The sequence below is a fragment of the Schistocerca cancellata genome, chromosome 3, assembly GCF_023864275.1.
Source record: "Schistocerca cancellata isolate TAMUIC-IGC-003103 chromosome 3, iqSchCanc2.1, whole genome shotgun sequence".
In the NCBI taxonomy this organism is placed as follows: domain Eukaryota; kingdom Metazoa; phylum Arthropoda; class Insecta; order Orthoptera; family Acrididae; genus Schistocerca; species Schistocerca cancellata.
The window spans coordinates 520,216,729-520,238,076 of NC_064628.1; the positions used below are offsets into that span (position 1 = coordinate 520,216,729).

At 45.3% G+C, this 21,348-nt stretch overlaps 1 protein-coding gene across 1 annotated transcript in view; it reads right to left on the reverse strand.

The window, feature by feature from the left end:
• The window catches only part of LOC126175331 (GTP-binding protein Di-Ras1), a 1,524,693-nt gene that overhangs the window by 1,223,880 nt on the left and 279,465 nt on the right, over positions 1-21,348 (reverse strand). The gene's annotated exons all lie outside the window — the stretch shown is intronic.

Below are 21,348 nucleotides of genomic sequence, written 5' to 3' on the forward strand. Positions count from 1 at the left end.
TGAAGACTGGGACTACCTGTGCTCTTTTCCAATCATTTGGAACCTTCCGTTCCTCTAGAGACTTGCGGTACACGGCTGTTAGAAGGGGGGCAAGTTCTTTCGCGTACTCCGTGTAAAATCGAATTGGTATCCCGTCAGGTCCAGTGGACTTTCCTCTGTTGAGTGATTCCAGTTGCTTTTCTATTCCTTGGACACTTATTTCGATGTCAGCCATTTTTTCGTTTGTGCGAGGATTTAGAGAAGGAACTGCAGTGCGGTCTTCCTCTGTGAAACAGCTGTGGAAAAAGGTGTTTAGTATTTCAGCTTTACGCTTGTCATCCTCTGTTTCAATGCCATCATCATCCCGGAGTGTCTGGATATGCTGTTTCGAGCCACTTACTGATTTAACGTAAGACCAGAACTTCCTAGGATTTTCTGTCAAGTCGGTACACAGAATTTTACTTTCGAATTCACTGAACGCTTCACGCATAGCCCTCCTTACGCTAACTTTGACATCGTTTAGCTTCTGTTTGTCTGAGAGGTTTTGGCTGCGTTTAAACTTGCAGTGAAGCTCTCTTTGCTTTCGCAGTAGTTTCCTAACTTTGTTGTTGTACCACGGTGGGTTTTTCCCGGCCCTCACAGTTTTACTCGGCACGTACCTGTCTAAAACGCATTTTACGATTGCCTTGAACTTTTTCCATAAACATTCAACATTGTCAGTGTCAGAACAGAAATTTTCGTTTTGATCTGTTAGGTAGTCTGAAATCTGCCTTCTATTACTCTTGCTAAACAGATAAACCTTCCTCCCTTTTTTTATATTCCTGTTAACTTCCATATTCAGGGATGCTGCAACGGCCTTATGATCACTGATTCCCTGTTTTGCACTTACAGAGTCGAAAAGTTCGGGTCTGTTTGTTACCAGTAGGTCCAAGATGTTATCTCCACGAGTCGGTTCTCTGTTTAATTGCTCGAGGTAATTTTCGGATAGTGCACTCAGTATAATGTCACTCGATGCTCTGTCCCTACCACCCGTCCTAAACATCTGAGTGTCCCAGTCTGTATCTGGTAAATTGAAATCTCCACCTAAGACTATAACATGCTGAGAAAATTTATGTGAAATGTATTCCAAATTTTCTCCCAGTTGTTCTGCCACTAATGCTGCTGAGTCGGGGGGTTGGTAAAAGGAGCCAATTATTAACCCAGCTCGGTTGTTGAGTGTAACCTCCACCCATAATAATTCACAGGAACTATCCACTTCTACTTCACTACAGGATAAACTACTACTAACAGCGACGAACACTCCACCACCGGTTGCATGCAATCTATCCTTTCTAAACACCGTCTGTACCTTTGTAAAATTTCGGCAGAATTTATCTCTGGCTTCAGCCAGCTTTCTGTACCTATAACGATTTCAGCTTCAGTGCTTTCTATCAGCGCTTGAAGTTCCGGTACTTTACCAACGCAGCTTCGACAGTTTACAATTACAATACCGATTGCTGCTTGGTCCCCGCATGTTCTGACTTTGCCCCGCACCCGTTGAGGCTGTTGCCCTTTCTGTACTTGCCCGAGGCCATCTAACCTAAAAAACCGCCCAGCCCACGCCACACAACCTCTGCTACCCGTGTAGCCGCTTGTTGCGTGTAGTGGACTCCTGACCTATCCAGCGGAACCCGAAACCCCACCACCCTATGGCGCAAGTCGAGGAATCTGCAGCCCACACGGTCGCAGAGCCGTCTCAGCCTCTGATTCAGACCCTCCACTCGGCTCTGTACCAAAGGTCCGCAGTCAGTCCTGTCGACGATGCTGCAGATGGTGAGCTCTGCTTTCATCCCGCTAGCGAGACTGGCAGTCCTCACCAAATCAGATAGCCGCCGGAAGCCAGAGAGGATTTCCTCCGATCCATAGCGACACACATCATTGGTGCCGACATGAGCGACCACCTGCAGATGGGTGCACCCTGTACCCTTCATGGCATCCGGAAGGACCCTTTCCACATCTGGAATGACTCCCCCCGGTATGCACACGGAGTGCACTTTGGTCTTCTTCCCCTCCCTTGCTGCCATATCCCTAAGGGGCCCCATTACGCGCCTGACGTTGGAGCTCCCAACATGAGTGGGCCTTCGGCTCCGAAAGCCCATATCGATAATGTTTCGGTGAATGGTTCGCCCGCTGACACTAGTTGATGGCCCAGCATTGAAGTCTCCAGCAATTTGCGAAAGGGTTGTACTTCTGTCACGTTAAAAGATTCTCTTCAGTCGTCGTTGGTCCCGTTTTTGCGGGATCTTTTTCCGGCCGGGGCGATTTCGGAGATCTGATGTTTTACCGTATTCCTGATATTCACCGTACACTCGTGAAATGGTCGTACGAGAAAATCTCCAATTCATCGCTATCTTGGAGATGCGGTGTCCCATCTCTCGCGTGCGGACTATAACACCAAGTTCAAACTCACTTAAATATTCATAACCTGCCATTGTAGCAGCAGTAACCGATCTAACAATTGCGCCAGACATTTGTTGCCTTATATAGGCGTTGCCGACCGCAGTGTCGTATTCTGCCTGTTTACATATCTCTGTATTTGAATACCCATGCCTATACCAATTTCTTTGGCGCTTCAGTGTAGAAGCCATAATATATTCTATGTATTCCTATCAAACGCTCAACCTGCTATAAGTTCTCGTCAAAAGAGAAGTGGAACCAGGAGGGAATGAAGTAACGAAGTTGGGTGCAATGCTCTTGTCGACTTTCGTAAAACGTAAGCGGAGGCTCGACTTTCGTAAAACGTAAGCGGAGGCTCACAAGCGGAAGCCTTCATTGCTGGCGATAGGACGATCTCGGCCACTGAACTCTTTGCAAAGGGGAGTTCGTTTATGAATGCAAGGAGAATTAAGACATGGATAAAAGAAACCGAGAGAGGAAATTCTGCGAGATGGACTGCGGGACATCATTCCAGCAGCAGAGTTAATTACTCTCGCGGGCTCCCAACTTCCTTGGCAGGTCCAGTCTGTGTGTGTAAAAGTTGGCTCAGCTCAGCTCCAGAGAGAAAGTGCGAGATAACAGGGCTCTGGGTTTCTCCCAAAGGGCGTCTTTTCTGGAGGCACGGCTGCTCTCGTCTTTGCAACCGTACACAGAAACGTCCTGCGGCACGCCACGCAGTAGCTGCAGCACAGCAACTGAAAATCGTCAAAGAACTGGCTGTCACGAAGAGCCAAGTCGGACAGACGAAATGTAGCAATTTTTCTTTTATTTTTACTGAGATATTTGCATTCACTCCTCGAGAAAATTAATGAAAGAAAGCCTATAGACTGACAGGAAAACAACTACAACTAAAACAGCGAACAGTAAATTATTATTCGACCTTCTAAAACGTCGTATTTATGGAGCAACGGTTTTTCAGTAACCATACATATAACAAAAATTTGTGTGTGTGTGTGTGTGTGTGTGTGTGTGTGTGTGTGTGTGTGTGTGTGTGTGTTTGTGAATGGATGTAAGCATATTCACAGCTTCTCCTAAAAACTGGCCCGATTTCGACCAAACTTGGTGCACATATCACTTAATGCCTGGAAAGAACTGTTGTGGGAGTAAGAACCACCTTCCCATAAAAGGGATGGCATAAGAGTTGGGGTGAATACGAAATATAGCCTTTGATGCTCGGAAATCCAGAGTTTATACATCCAGTATTTGAAAATGAGAGCACTTAGTGACTTGGAACAAATTTTACAGGTAATTACAAACCTTTACGAAACTTTTTATCGCTGACACCTCCACAAAATCGTGGAAGAGAAAAAGTTTATCGCTTACTACATTTTCGTTGATCCTACAGCAAAACTTCTACATCAGACCTGATGTAATTTACTTCTTGCATGCTGCTAACTACTAACTGTATTCATGACTCATTTGGCAGACGGTATTCACACACGCCACTGAATGGACATACAAAATTATATCATAGTACGGCATACTGTTCAGCAAATATGACGTCATAAACATCTGTCAATATGGATGAGGCTGACCTCCAAGAACGACCGTCTCTTTGTGTCGAATCGTAACCAGCATCATCCACAACGGTGTCTTTCGACGGAGATGCTGCCTCATATCCATTCTTCATTACACTGCTACCTTCTGTCTGTGTTTGTCCTTCGGCAGCAAAGAAAAGAATAGCAGCGAGTTTGTCCCGTTTGGACGCATTTTGTAATAACGTCGCCACAGTTCACGTTGCCGCATGAAATGCACGCACGCCCAAAAGACACGTATGTCACACTAATCCGTTCCCGACATGTCAGTGCTTATATACCCGCTCTGAAGCTGCGCTGCGTTGCATGTACGCTGCAGCAACGCCCTCAAATGGAAACTTCCTGATCGCCACCTATATCTTTCCCTAGTAATGTGGAATATACGTCAGCTCGAGTAACGTGTCTCTATTGCGTTGTTTACCCAATTGAAATAAACCCGCTCCAATGTGAAAAAAGTGGGAAACCGAAAAGTCGGCCGGCCATTTCAAAGGAAACATTCCGGAATTTGCCTGAAGCGATTTAGGGAAATCACCCAGAATAAAGGCTGCACTAATTATTGTCGTTGATGAAGCCCACTTCTAACACTTGAAAGTGTCGTTAAAAATCAAAACCGGCCATGTCCGAAACAGCAAATTTTCTAACATAAGCTGTCAATGTTTTTCCGCTTATCGGTTTATCAGTAATATTAACCTACAATCCCGTCTAGGCGGAGATACCATGTTACAGCGTTACACGCATGTACATCTCATGATTGCCGGAGGACGTTTTTGTCTCATGGGCGGACGCAAGAATTTTTTTGGGACGCAGCTTTGTTACGGCACTCTGTAACCGGAGCAGATGTCTCGTAGGTCAGCCTATATGGGAGGCCGCTGCTTAAGATAACCTGGCCCATAACGCACAGCCGAGCACCGAGCGGCTAATTAAATGGGCCGCGTGATTGTGCCCGGGTTACGTGAGCTAATGGCATTAACGATTTAATTTTAAACGCGCTCTTACGGCGGCACGTGTTAACCAAGTTGTGTACTCGCATCACGCAACTCTGGGGCAGCGCTTTCCTAAAGAGCCCTGCAGAGTGGGTAGCACGTAATCCCGGAGTAATCTCGTAACACTTAAGCCCTACTTTGGGCGAGAGTAGCTGTATCGGATGCCCAAGGCAAGCGAGTATTATCCTGTACAACTATCATAATAGAGAGCACTACTACACAATAAAGAGAAGGCAGTATTACATTACCGATAAAAAAAAGTGAAGCTCCCGGAAGACATGTTTGGATGTCAATGTAAGTTAGTACACGTACACGCCATCGATGGGTATATAAATAATTAGAGCTTTCATTCTCTGGTAGCACGGCTGCCAGAGTGCATCAGTGTTGTTCTTGTTTAGTGCTGTTTTTGGAAATTTGTGGTAAGATCTTATGGGACCAAACTGCTGAGGTCATCGGTCCCTAAGTTTACACACTACTTAACCTAACTTAAACTAAGTTACGCTAAGGAGTTACGCTAAGGACAACACACACACACACTCATGCCCGAGGAAGGACTCGAACCTATGACGGGGGGAGCCGCGCGAACTGTGCTTTCAGTGTTGTTACAAGCCCTGGTAGCATGTAACGAGAGTGAAAAGCATCAAATGTTGAATGATGACTGTGAAGGACACGGAAATACCATGTATTCGTCTGAGACAGTGTTATCAGCACCTGACAGAGTTCTAAAGAGGCACCTTTGTGGTCCTCCATTTGGCAGGAACGTCGAATCGCGCAGTATCCCGATTTTTGGGGCATTCGGATGTGACAGAAGTTCGATGTTGGGCTGCATGGAAACGTGTTGATAGGCGTACTCGTCGTAAAGTTTGTTGTCGACAACACATGACGACTACCAAGGAGGCCTGCCAGACTGTGCATCAAGTAAACGTACATCAGCACCCCTTCACGATTGCGCCTGCTATTAGAGAAAATGTAACGGACTCTTTGCAACATTTTGTGTCACTTCACTCCACTGGACGGAGATGAGGAGCAGCCGAACTAGGCATTACCGCCCCATGTGTAGACTGGCGTGAACGCCATAACACCAACAGCTACGTTTGTAATGGTGCCGTGACCGAAAAGCACGTACTTTTGATGAATGGCGTCGCATTGTGTCCACCGACGAGTCGCATTACAGCAGATGACAATCGTCTGCAAATAAGTAGGCGACCTGGGCAGTGGTCTCATTCTTCCAATTTCTTAACTAACGATGTTACTCCTGGGATCATGGTGTGACTTCAGGCCACTGCTGTTAGTGACTGAGGGAACTCTGACGGTGTCGCACTCACACCACGATCTCATGTGTCACCTCCCATATGATAGGGTCATGGTGCCATTATTAAACTACGCAATACTTGTCAACACATGGAACGTGTCTGTATGAACTCTCGGCTTCCTGTTGAGGTACCCTTGAGGCCACATGTGTCCCAACGAAACATGGGAGAAGTTGCGACTTCATTTCCATTTCAGTGCCAGTTCCTAAGATATCAAGGACAAGTTACAACAGCTTGCCTTGTGAGGAGTAGAAGGGGTTTACGACACGCTTCCCAGCCGAGCAAGTAGCTGCATCCAGGCCAGAGGGTATTCACTCTCTTACTGATAAGTGGACCCATACTGCCAAGTTCTTTAGAAATTTGATTCGAGTTTGTAATTACTGAAACAACATCGCGTACCCCCTGTATCCACGAAGTTCCATTTCGTTTACTCCTCCCATTCAGGACGCTTTTACTTTTTCAGGCAGTGTGTATCACTAAGATGTCACGTACTTCAGAGGAATACATGCAGTAATGAATGTCTTTCGCAAGTTAAACCTTGCATCAACCTGTACTGAAGACTGCGGCCCCAGGCAGTGCCTACCTGTTCCGCCATCCAAGCAGGCCTTATGGCCTTCCAGATAGCTGACCCTAACTTGGAAGTCGTTCACCACCATATCTCCCAAGCTCTACAGAGACTCTAGCAATTATCTGAGGGGCGCTGCTCCACGTGAATGGGACAAAATGAAGGGATTGATCTAACCAGCGCTCCAAGCAAATTAGACATTATTTTCTTCTCCTTCTCTCTCTCTCTCTCTCTCTCTCTCTCTCTCTCTCTCTCCAGCGGAGAGCAACACTGAGGTGAACATTTGTGATAAGCTTAAACTTGCGTGTCGGAGACGAACTGATGGCAAGATGAAGGTATCAGACGGTCCGCGAGGCGTGGTAGGATATGGCAAATGGTGGCGGACTGCCTACAAAAGGAATACATCCAGGTTCGAATCCCACTGCGGAGTCCAGTTCTACCTAGTCACAGAGGTGTGTCACTGCAGATGGCACAAAGCAAACGGCTCAAAAAAAATTTACACCGTTTCCTGACTTACAAGAGATTTTAATTTTTTTTTGTTTTCTTTTTCTGACCACAGCAAATCGATTCTTACTTCTAACTGTAGAACTGAGGCAAAAGCAAACATACATTCTTAGTGCAGCTGCGTGTAGTGCGCGGTCTCTAATCATGAACGAGACGATGCGGCTGGGCCTTTTCAAGCTTACAAGGAGACCACACGGCTATCGGATATACACTGAAGAGCCAAAGAAACTGGTACACCTTCCCAATATGGTGTAGGGCCCCAGCGAGCATGCAGAAGTGGTGCAGCGCGGTGTGGCATGGTCTCGACTGATGTCTGAAGTAGTAGAGCTGGAGGGAATTGACCCCATGAGTCCTGCAGGGCTGTCCATATATCAGTAAGAGTATGAGGGGGTGCTGGTCTCTTCTGAACAGCACCTTGCAAGACATCCCAGATATGCTCGATAATGTTAACATCTGGGGAGTTTGGTGGCGAGCGGAAGTATTTAAATTCAGAAGAGTGGTCCTGAAGCCACTCTGTAGCAATTCTGGACGCATGCTGGAATTGCCCAAGTCAGCCGGAATGCATAATGGACATGAAAGGATGCAGCTGATCCGACAAGATGCTTATGTATGTGTAACCTGTCAGAGTCGTATCTAGACGTGTCAGGGGTCCCATATCACTCCAACTGCACAAGCTCCATGTCAGTACATAGCCACCACCATCTTATACAGTCTTCTGCTGACATGCAGGTTCCATGGGTTCATGAGGTTGTCTCCATACCCGTACACTTCCATCCGCTCGATACAGTTGGAAACGAATCTCATCTTACCAGGCAACGTGTTTCCAGTCATCAACAGTCCAATGTCGTTGTTGACGGACCCAGGGGAGGCGTGTCGTGCAGTCATCAAGAGTACATGAGTGGGCATTCGGCTCCGAAAGCCTATATCGTTGATGTTTCGTTGAATGGTTTGCACGCTGACTCTTGTCCATCATAGAAATCTACGGCAATTTTCAGAAGGGTTGCACTTCTTTCACGTTGAACGATTCTTTTCAGTCGTCGTCTTGCAGGATCTTTTTCCGGCTGCAGCGACATTGGAGATTTGATGTTTTACCGGACTCCTGATATTCACGTCACTCTCGTGAAATGGTCGTACGGGAAAATCGCCATTTTACCGCTACGTCGGAAATGCTGTGTGACATCGCTCGTGCGCCGACTTTAATACCACGATCAAACTCACTTAAATCTGTCATTGTAGCACCAGACACCTGTCTTCTTATATATAGGTGTTGCGGTGTGTGTGTGTGTGTGTGTGTGTTTGTGTGTGTGTGTGTGTGTGTGTGTGTGTGTGTGTGTGTGTGTGTGTGTGTGTGTGTGTGTGATGTGTTGAGCTTAAGTGAAGTTCAAAAGGCGAATATCAATTTGCCAAGGCACTCCGATGCGACTCTCAAAATTTCTTCAGGATCTTTAATACGCTAAAGTGTGGGTGGGGGACCGGCTGTCCGGTTTTGGAGGTGCCAACGGCCTTGCCTCAGTAGGAACGCTGGTTCCCTTCAGATCACCGAAGTTTGTCGGTCTCTGATAGCTCTTGGACGGGTGACCGTTCACGCCTGCCGAGCGCTGTTGACAAGCGGGTGCACCCAGCATTTGAGACGCCAATTGACGAGCTACTTGATGGGGAGAGGTAGCGGCCTCGGTGACGAGAATGGACAACAACTGTGAGAGTGGTTTTCTGACCATATGCCCCACCATATCGGCATCAATGACGCCTTCGGCTGAGGATGACACGGCGGTCACTCGGTCCCATAGGGCCTTCCGAGGCCTCATCGGTCGGAACTGTGGATGTAATAGAACACTGCAACCGTTGAAACTGCATAATAAAGTATCAGCAACCAGTTGCTTTTATAAGCGTTTATTTTTCCATGACATTTCAGGACGCCTGGGTCCAGTCTTCAGGTGTTTACATTTATTTATTCATCGTGATAGCTAATTCTTTACTAACGGCGTTACAGAATTTTGCATAGGAAGATTTTAAGATAGCTGTTCTAAAATGTCGTAAGTAAAGGTACAAAGTTGAAAATGTGTAAATAATTGCAAGCATTTGAAGACAGGGTGAACGAAAAATGAATGTACTTTCAAAACACGTATTTTGACGCATAATTTGCTAGCATGACTTGTCGGGAAAGGGATGCCTTTGATATAGTTGCGTTACCCCGTGACCATTTACGTCATGTACGCAACAGTTTTGACTTTAGGTGCTACGAGCTCTGCTGTAGTTCCAAGCGTCGAAATGGCTCGCGGCCTTGAGTACGTGAATCAGACCGCAAGGGTCACCAAAGGTTGTCCGTGTCTGCAAAGTCAGACTGAATTTTTTCTTTGGGTTTCGTGGCTCTGTGGTAGAAAGTTCGTCTACCACATGGTTGACCTGAGTTCGATACTCAACTTCGCTAAAGTTTTAAGCAAAGGTACGCGTTCTATGAGTATTTCAATAAAGTAAAAAAATTAATTTGTGAAGTAGTTTTTTAATTTAAACTATCTTTATTAATAATATTTTATAAAAATTGGTAATTAAGGACATACTAAGAACGGTGACTGGATTTTTGCATGAAATATGTTGTTAGAAAGTGGAAGATGTGCGTATTTCGTGAAAATGACTCCTGATACGTGTTAATTAGCATATGTATGAGAAATTTTATATGTAAATTAAGTAGGTATTCGAACTGAACCTAAAGACAAACAAAAGAAAATGAAATAATGTTCGAAGTGAGACCTGAACTACTGTTTACCAGTCTTGAGCTCTACCGATTTTTATTTTTGCCTTTATGTGTTTTGCACTTCACGTAAATGCTCATAGAACATGCACCTTTGGTTCAAAATTTTCATCGATCTGGGATAGGACAGAAGCCAGCCATGTGGCAGATGACCATTCTATCGCAAAGTTACACAACCTGTCGCAAAATCGTCGTTTTTAGGGTATTAAAGACATTGGGGAAACATCAAAGTCGAATTTCTCCAACATTTTTGAGGCATCATCGAACTGCTTTGGGAAACTGGTATTAGGGTTCTCAGCTTCATGTGCCATCAAAATTAAAAACCACAAAAATCCGAGTGTCGTGTTAGACCATGTACGCAATGGCCTTCTACGGCCAGAAAGGCTGTCGACATGGAAAGTTGCCTTTCGAATTGTTGTTCACCACAGTGAACTTATAACAACAATTAACCACTATACAAAACGTAGCCGCCGTCCACGATCAACACCACCAGCAGATTGCTGCAACGTAACAGCTATATTTCAGAAGTCCCCAGAAGAGAGTTGCACGCTGCCTTTTTGGGGGCATCTTCTGTCGCTATTTCGTGGTTATTTTAATGAGGATACTGGAGCGGTGTGTTTGAATACGCAGCCTTGAGATCGGCATGCTGCGGTGATGCGATGCCAGAAACGTCTCAATGGTCTCTTGTCGGCAGAAGAAAGTCTGTGAATCTTATTAGGTCAAGAGACGTCGTGGCACCATCTGTCCACCGTGGGGTAGTCACTTCTCTCTTAAGATTTGTTTCAGCTTACAGTATTGCGTCACTCTGGACAGCGTTCTTGACGCATAGGGTTGACCAGTCATGAAGACGCTGCTTCATCCCAGTGCCAACGTATTGTTTAAAAATGTCCATCTTGTATTGAAATGGCTCTGAGCACTATGCGACTTAACTGCTGTTGTTATCAGTCCCCTAGAACTCAGAACCACTTAAACCTAACTAACCTAAGGACATCACACACATCCATGCCTGAAGCAGGATTCGAACCTGCGACCGTAGCGGTCGCGCGGTTCCAGACTGAAGCGCCTAGAACCGCTCGGCCACTCTGGCCGGCTATCTCGTATTCAAAAAGAGGGAGAAGAGGGGAGTTACAGGTGTCTTCCTTTGCTTTTTCATTAACTTAGCAACAGTTCATGCCTGTCACATTGGCAACAGCTTGCTGAGTAGCACGCTAGCTGTTTAAGAGAATGCAAGTTCCCAAATATGGTAGCATGATCCAAATTCTGTGCAACACGTTAATTGCTTACTTTGCCACCCAATTTGTATTGCTTAGCTTAGTAATACTTTATGGGTTCTTGTTGTAACATTAACTTCGAGTTCGCCAGTTTTCAAGATAAACAGATCTTGTTGACCTTACTCTATACAGTCTTACACTATTTTTGGCACCTTCGTACCATGTTAATGTTATTTTGCAATTTGATCTGAGTTGTGTAGAACATTGCCCTTTTTTCATGTCACCGTGATTAATGTCAATCATCAGAGCAAATAAATAACTGTTAATATCACGGTTGCCTTATATTTCAAGATCCTTTAACTTGTCACACAACTTGTCCAACACAGTCGACCCATTAAAAAATAAAAACATATCCTATTGTACACCCAACTCGTTCACGTTACTGTGTTCTCACTGTGTCAACAACAAAGATAATGTACTTATTATTTGGTGAAAGTGGCGAGGAATGTATTCGCTCAGTGCGATTTGGTTTTACTTGTTATCTTGTGACAGTATCAAGTTTTGTACTCGCTCATATTGTATTACTAAAAATTACTAATAGGCTAGTAATTTCAGTAGAATTATTCCATTACCACGTCAACAAGAATTTGAATTAAAACGACACCACCGTCAACATTTTCGTTCTAGTGTGGTTCACTCTTAGATATTTTATTCGGCACCATGATAAAATCTCCTCTTTAAGAGGAGTGCATACAAACATGTCGCTGACAGCGACAGAGAAAAAAAAAATGCTAAGTTTATTTTAATAAACACGAAAATTTTCCTGATATGGGTCATACGACGCTCCCACACCTCATTCCACGGGCATCTTTTTCTTATAAAACTGAAGAGCCGGCTGTAGTGGCCGAGCGGTTCTAGGCGCTACAGTCTGGAACCACGCGACCGCTATGGTCGCAGTTTCGAATCCTGCCTCGGGCATGGATGTGTGTGATGTCCTTAGGTTAGTTAGGTTTAAGTAGTTCTAAGTTCTAGGGGACTGATGACCTCAGAAGTTAAGTCCCATAGTGCTCAGAGCCATTCGAACCAAAACTGAAGAAAAACAAAGCGCGCACACACACACACACACACACACACACACACACACACACACACATTCAGAGAGAGAGAGCGAGAGAGGGTTGGAAGAGGTGTTCGGTGAAAGAGTCAAACAGATTCTGTGCCAACAGGTTGGTTCAGAATATAAAGGGGGATGGTGAGATGTGCACATTGATCTTTGCCTACAGCGCTTCGGGGTTAATCCGCACTGAAAACCCGGAAACCTAACACTAGAGTCGCGTTCCAAACACATTTCCTGGGAGCTTGTGTTGACGAGGTTTCCACTTGTTCCGGCAGTCGCAGCGCGCTTGCTAGCCCCTCCCGCGCAGCGCCACAGGAGTGGGGAAGGGCAGGGGCGGTCCTGTTTTACGGGCAGCCCTTTTAATTAAGTGCATCTCGCGGGGCGCAATTTACGCCACATAACACGGACCAGTCACGCACGGACGCCATGTTGTGTGTACCGCGGCGGCGCTGGCCGTCGGATGACAGATGACTCGCGACCGTCTGCAGTACACGCCCCTGTGCGGTTGGCAGCTGAGTAGTTACAGATCCATAGTAGTAGTCGCGGCACAGGTAATTTGTTTCCTGTGTTAGTGGCAAGTGCAAGGCTGTCAGTCTGCACGCATGTGATGTCTGTTTAGGTACATGCGGAGAACATGGCGTCTCTTCAATAACGGGTCGCTGTAGAGCATGAACGGACACTAACGGCTCATCTATTAATATGTTGTAAGTGGTATGACGCTGTCTCTTGATTTCTGAATGATGTCAGTCATATTTTCAGCTTTAATTTCGTAAGAGACTACAGAGATAACTGCTCTTTAAAGTAAGGTAATTTTTTCTCATCTTTAGATCGAACACTGTATGCCTCTGCTACCCTGCGTGCCAGATTTTGTTGTTCGCAATTTTTTATAGCAGCAAAATATTCTTGCGTACATCTTTACAATAGAGCGATTTCTTTTATCCGCCATTTGACGAGTGCCGATGCTGGTCAGTGTTTCAAGACCTGAACTGTGGTAGGCTAATACTTCTTATCGGTCTTGTGGCCATAATGTCGGCCAACAAATTCTGAATACCATGCTGCAGCCTGATTGTCATGTTATGTACAGATCAGAGTGTGACTTGCATCAGGGTGATGCCGTCAAGACATGTCCTGCATAGTTATTTAACTGAGTTTACGTTTCTTGAAAGGACAATGTGAAATGGGCAACATCACTGAAATTCTGAGAAAAACAGGATTAAACTGTAGGGGAAAATGGGAAATGTACAGTACGCACAAGAACCAGGAAGGAGCAATAAGACTTGATGACCAGGAACGAAGTCCTCAGATTCAAAAGGGTGTAACGCAGGGATGCAAACTTTCACACCTCCTGTTCAATCTATACACTGAAGAAGCAATGACGAAAATAAGAGAAGAGGTTCAAGGGTGGATCAAAATTCAGGGTGAAAGTATGTCGATCAAGATTCACTGACGGCAGTGCTATCCTCAGTGAAAGTGAAGAAGACTCTGTTGATTGAAACGAACAGTTTAATGAGCACAGAATTTGAATTGAGAGTAAAATGGAAAAAGATCAAGGTGATGAAAAGCAGCAGAAATGAGCGTAGCGAGAAACTTAACATCAAAACTGGTGACCATGAAGAGGACGAAGTTAAGGAATTCTGCTACCTTGGAAGCAAAATAACCCATATCGGACGAAGCAAGGAGGAAATAAAAAGCAAACGTTTGGAGCATAGTGTTTTTTGTAGCGAATCTCGGACGGTGGGACAACCGGAACAGAAGAGAATCGAAGCATATAAGACGTGGTGCTACCGATGAAAATTAGGATAAGTGATACGGAATGAGTAGGTTCTCTGTAGAACCGGTGAAGAAAGTAACAAGTGAATACTTTTTTACAGTTCCAACATTTTGTTGACGGGGAATCAGCGACTCAATTTTCATAAACTGTTTATTAACGAATCTGTCAACAGTTGCTGTCTTTATATTAGCCGAATACTTTCAAATCTTACAGGTTCATTTTCGAACCCGGTCTACCCAATCTTAATAATGTACGTCAAAAGTCAAAACGGTAACACACGCATTGTGTCACACACGTGCCTCTTAGCAAGTCAGAATCAACATCTAGCAAATAACTAAGGATGTGCGGCACTATTTCTGCTCTGAGATGAAGACATCACAGGAAAGGGATTCTTGGCGGGCCGCGTCAAGCCAGTAAAAAGACCGACAACTTAAAAAGAATAACGGAGACGTATTGCTTGGTAACACATATGATGTACATTGGCCTAAGAAGAGCTGGACGTTACTAGCGAACTCTCTTGCTGATATTGTATTCTTTCCACGCGATAATATTTGAATAAAACTGTTCAATTTCACAGATGTCAAGGTCGAAGGATGAGGCTTGCATGGGAAGTAGTTAATCTTGTTTACTCTATTAAACTGAGGAAGTAGAACAAATAGTTACCGAAAGTGAAAGCCGCATCAATGTTAGATTTCCGTTACTGTTTTACTGTGAATAATTCTTATTCCACTCTTATGTACATACTTCACACTTGGTTGTAGCATAATTCATGTAGTGTTTATGGTAGAAAAACAGATATAGTTTAACAAAGAGCACGGAAGGTATTTTCGTGATATGTGGTTTCAGATGGCTAGGTATCAGCTTCTTTAGGGACTACCTATAGAACACATGTGATAAAATGACAGAGTGAACTCTACAAATACCCAGTGTAAAAGTGCGCTACATTCAAGCAAAATGTAATCTTCAAAATCTTGTGTTTTGTGATTTTTCCGTTGCAGACAGGCGACGTATAAACAAACTGCCTTCGAGATGCTGGTAAGAATTTCGCTTCCGCCGCCTTGCGTGGAGCTTGGGGTCGCGGCTTTAATAACGGTTCCGCGAGCAGAGGGCTGACCACCACTTTTTGTCTCATACCCCGCCATATTGCTTCGTGGAGTGACGCTGGGTGCCATCAGGGGCCCATCTAAAACTAGATAGTTCCAAAGAGCAGCGCAGCTCTGGCGATTTTGGTCGTCCTTTGGTGGTTCAAACTAAAAAAAAAAAATGGCTTAAAGCACTATGGAACTTAACATCTGAGGTCATCAGTCCCCTAGACTTAGAACTACTTATACCTAATTAACCTAAGGACATCACACACATCCATGCCCGAGGCATGATTTGAACCTGCGACCTTAGCAGCAGCGCGATTCCGGACTGAAGCTACTAGAACCGCACGGCCACAGCGGCCGGCCTCAAACTGAATAATTTATTTGTATCTACACTCCTGGAAATGGAAAAAGGAACACATTGACACCGGTGTGTCAGACCCACCATACTTGCTCCGGACACTGCGAGAGGGCAATGATCACACGCACGGCACAGCGGACACACCAGGAACCGCGGTGTTGGCCGTCGAATGGCGCTAGCTGCGCAGCATTTGTGCACCGCCGCCGTCAGTGTCAGCCAGTTTGCCGTGGCATACGGAGCTCCATCGCAGTCTTTAACACTGGTAGCATGCCGCGACAGCGTGGACGTGAACCGTATGTGCAGTTGACGGACTTTGAGCGAGGGCGTATAGTGGGCATGCGGGAGGCCGGGTGGACGTACCGCCGAATTGCTCAACACGTGGGGCGTGAGGTCTCCACAGTACATCGATGTTGTCGCCAGTGGTCGGCGGAAGGCGCACGTGCCCGTCGACCTGGGACCGGACCGCAGCGACGCACGGATGCACGCCAAGACCGTAGGATCCTACGCAGTGCCGTAGGGGACCGCACCGCCACTTCCCAGCAAATTAGGGACACTGTTGCTCCTGGGGTATCGGCGAGGACCATTCGCAACCGTCTCCATGAAGCTGGGCTACGGTCCCGCACACCGTTAGGCCGTCTTCCGCTCACGCCCCAACATCGTGCAGCCCGCCTCCAGTGGTGTCGCGACAGGCGTGAATGGAGGGACGAATGGAGACGTGTCGTCTTCAGCGATGAGAGTCGCTTCTGCCTTGGTGCCAATGATGGTCGTATGCGTGTTTGGCGCCGTGCAGGTGAGCGCCACAATCAGGACTGCATACGACCGAGGCACACAGGGCCAACACCCGGCATCATGGTGTGGGGAGCGATCTCCTACACTGGCCGTACACCACTGGTGATCGTCGAGGGGACACTGAATAGTGCACGGTACATCCAAACCGTCATCGAACCCATCGTTCTACCATTCCTAGACCGGCAAGGGAACTTGCTGTTCCAACAGGACAATGCACGTCCGCATGTATCCCGTACCACCCAACGTGCTCTAGAAGGTCAACTACCCCGGCCAGCAAGATCTCCGGATCTGTCCCCCATTGAGCATGTTTGGGACTGGATGAAGCGTCGTCTCACGCGGTCTGCACGTCCAGCACGAACGCTGGTCCAACTGAGGCGCCAGGTGGAAATGGCATGGCAAGCCGTTCCACAGGACTACATCCAGCATCTCTACGATCGTCTCCATGGGAGAATAGCAGCCTGCATTGCTGCGAAAGGTGGATATACACTGTACTAGTGCCGACATTGTGCATGCTCTGTTGCCTGTGTCTATGTGCCTGTGGTTCTGTCAGTGTGATCATGTGATGTATCTGACCCCAGGAATGTGTCAATAAAGTTTCCCCTTCCTGGGACAATGAATTCACGGTGTTCTTATTTCAATTTCTAGGAGTGTATTTCTGGGACATGAAGTAAATACACTGCAGTTGCTATCGACACTACATGTCACGTAAGTCTGCAGTAGTCCTGGTAGAACTATAGCACTTCTGCATTCAGGTTTCATAAAAATCTGTAACTGAAGTCCTTTAGTGATTTTCATTGAGTAATTAGCATTCCACTTAGCTTTCTGATGTGCAGATACTCGGAAGTGAGACGTAATAGCCGGGTGTCGTATCTACTTAAGCGCATTACGGTACATCAGCCAGTTTCTAAATCGTAATTGGTGATGCTATGCAAAGGATAATGCGCTGAACTCAGATGTGGGAGACACTGAGTTCGAATTGCAGTACCGTCATGATTTCAGAGAATCATTTAGTAACAATTCAATGGAATTTTCCTGGTCAATTCTGGATGGACTTCTTTTTTGACGAACTCAATGATTTTTTTGTCTGTAATGCTTTCCTTCATTACTGTGGCGATTTTCTTGTATTCGTGCATTCATTTCAAATAATACAAATTATTCTTACAAAATAACGGAAGGAAAGTAACGAAATACATTAAGAAAAATATTTGCTCCTTGGGATCTTGGTTATAAAACCTAAGAATTTTCTCTGTTCTTGTTCATAAAGGATTGTACAGGATGTTCCACCTAACGTTGCCACCTCATATATATTCCGAAATTAAACAAAATTTGAAAAACAGAAATGGCTGGAGATGCACAATGTCAGGAACTCACACAATGGGCCGGAATGCACTCTCCCTATGAGTAAACCAATATCATTTCCAAGACAAATTTAGTTCTATCATTTTTTTAAAGATATATGTATGTTTTTCTACACAAACCATAACTCCCTGTGCGTTGCTGCAAATACTGTGCGCCTTTGTCACCCTTTAATGTCCATGCATTTCAGAAGATATGAGATTTAGAATACTGAAAAGAAGTCTGCGAGCACTAATTATGCCTCCAGATTTCGTTTATGTAGAAAAAACATAAATGTGCCCTAAAAAATCACAACTTTGTGTTGAAAGCAGTGTTTGTTTACATTTATGGATTGTTCATTCCTACCCATTGTACGAGGCCCTGACATCCCTTACCAACTGCATTTTGCACATTTTTTTCGTTTCGGAAATGTATGAAGTGGGGGAAGTTTAGTCGGGACACCCTCCATATGTACACTATGGGCCATTAAAATTGCTACACCACGAAGATGACGTGCTACAAATGCGAAATTAAACCGACAGGAAGAAGATGCTGTGATATGCAAATGATTAGCTTTTCAGAGTATTCACACAAGGTTGGCGCCGACGGCGACACCTACAACGTGCTGACATGAGGAAAGTTTCCAACCGATTTATCATACATAAACAGCAGTTGACCGGCGTTGCCCAGTGAAACGTTGTTGTGATGCCTCGTGTAAGGAGGAGAAATGCGTACCATCACGTTTCCGACTTCGATGAAGGTCGGATTGTAGCCTATCGCGATTGCGATTTATCGTATCGCGACATTGCTGCTCGCGTTGGTCGAGATCCAATGACTGTTAGCAGAATATGGAATCGGTGGGTTCAGAGGGGTAATACGGAACGCCGTGCTGGATCCCAACGCCCTCGTATCACTAGTAGTCGAGACGACAGGCGTATTATCCGCATGGCTGTAACGGATCGTGCAGTCATGTATCGATCATTGAGTCAACAGATGAGGAAGTTTGCAAGAAAACAACCATCTGCACGAACAGTTCGACGACGTTTGCTACAGCATGGACCCAGCGTGATGGTATGGGGTGCCATTGGTTACACGTCTCGATCACCTCTTGTTCGCATTGACGGCACTTTGGACAGTGGACGGTACATTTCAGATGTGCTACGACCCGTGGCTCTACCCTTCATTCGATCCCTGCGAAACCCTACATTTCAGCAGGATAATGCACGACCGCATGTTGCAGGTCCTGTACGGGCCTTTCTGGATACAGAAAATGTTTGACTGCTGCCCTGGCCAGCACATTCTCCAGATCTCCCACCAATTGAAAACGTCTGGTCAATGGCGGCCAAGCAACTGGTTCGTCACAATATGCCAGTCACTACTCTCGATGAACTGTGGTGTCTTGTTGAAGCTGCATGGGCAGCTGTACCTGTACACGCCATCCAAGCTCTGTTTGACTCAATGCCCAGGCGTATCGAGGCCGTTATTACAGCCAGAGGTGGTTGTTCTGATTTCTGAGGATCTATGCACCCAAATTGCGTGAAAATGTAATCACATATCAGTTCTAGTAAAATATATTTGTCCAATGAATACCCGTTTATCATCTGCATTTCTACTTGGTGTAGCAATTTTAATGGCCAGTAGTGTATGGCGAGAGTGAAGGTGTCGCATAAAATTGACACATGCTATTTGGTTGTAAGAAAAATTTCCTTTGATTTCTTGCTTGAGAAACACTCCATAACGAAGTACACATTCAAGATTTTAGAAATTAACATGAGTCTTCCATGTACATTTTTATATACACATTGAGGCGACAAAAGTCAGTGGATAGCGATATGCACATATACATATGGTGGTAATTTCGCGTGCACAAGGTATAAAAGAACGGTCATGATTTGAAATTATTTAGTAACAATGCAGTGGAATTTTTCTGGACAAGTCTGGATGGACTCGTTTTTTGAAGAACTCTGTGATTTTTCTGTCTGTAATACTTTACTTCATTGCTATGGCGATTTTCTTGTATTCGTTCCTCATTTAGAAAAATACAAATTATCCTTACAAAATAACGGAAGGAATGAAATACATCAAGAAAAATATTAGTCCTTGGCATCTTGGTTATAAAAACTAAGAAACTGTACCCAGGTGATTCGTGTGAAGAGGAATCCAACGTGATTATGGCCGCTCGACAGGAATTAACTGACTCTGGTAGTTGGAGCTAGACGCATGGGACATTCCAATTCGGAAATCGTTAGGGAATTCAATAATCCCGAGTTCCACAGTGTCAAGAATGTGCTGAAAATACCACATTGCCGGCATTACCTCTCACTACGAATAATGCAGTGGCCAATGACTATCACTCAACGACCGAGAGCTCCGGCATCTGCGTAAAGTTTTCAGTGCTAAAAGACGAGCAACACTTAGTAACCGCTGAAATCAGTGTTGGACGTACGACAACGTATGAGTTAGGACAGAGCGGCGAAATTTGGCGTTAATGAGCTATGGCAGAAGACGACCGAGTCGAGTGCCTCTGCCAAAAGTACGAAATCGCCTGCAGAGCCTCTCCTGGGTTCGTGACCATATTGGTTGGACCCTCGACGACAGGAAAACCATAGCGTGGTCAGATGAGTCCCGATTTCAGTTGCTAAGCGCTTATTCTAAAGTTCGAATGCGGCGCACAACCGTCGAAGGCATGGATCGGAGTTGGCAGCAAGGCACTGTGCAACCTGATTGTGGCGCCATAATGGTGTAGGGTGTGTTTACACGGAACAGACTTGGTCATTGGCTATAAATGGTTACGTTAAGCTACTTGTAGGCCGCTTTCAGTCATTCATGAACTTCATGTTCCCAAAAAACGACAGAATTTTATCGATGACAATGCATGACGACACCAGGGCACAACTGGTCACTAACAGGTCTAAGAACATTCTGGATAATTCGACCGAATGTTCCAGCCAGCCACATTGTCCGGTATGAATCACAGCGAACATTTATAGGACATAACGAGAAGTCAGTTCGTGCACAAAATACTGCAACCTTCGCAATTATGGACGGCTGTGAAGCTAGCACGGTGCCTGAACTGCAGTGATTCATAAGGCCTCCAGCAGTTCCCTCGATGTGACAAAAGCGTGAAATATAGCACCGTCTTGCTGGGTCATACCACAGGGTGCACAAGAAAAGACGAGGAAACATGTGGTTACATAGGGTAAAGTTGCGTTATTCGTACCACAGCCCACATCGTACCCCAGTAATATCTGCTGCCACATTTATAAAATGCAGCATTAGGTGGTGAAAATTAAACTAAACAGTCGTGGGAATAAGCAGTGAGCGCACCGCTGGCTGTCGTGACAGAAAAATAATTAACAATTAAGGTTGTTTGACGGTTTTTATTACGTTGACTCACTCATTTGTAAGCAATTTCAGAGAAGAATATTGTGATAAAGTAATTTTTTTGTATCACGTATCTTTTGGTGGTAATTTTCCATTACTTTAAGAATAATTAAACGGTAGATAATGTTGTGATTATGCCTGTAGTTCTGGTCTGAAATTGTAGAGGTCTCACTGCCTAAGTCGTACCTGTCAAGA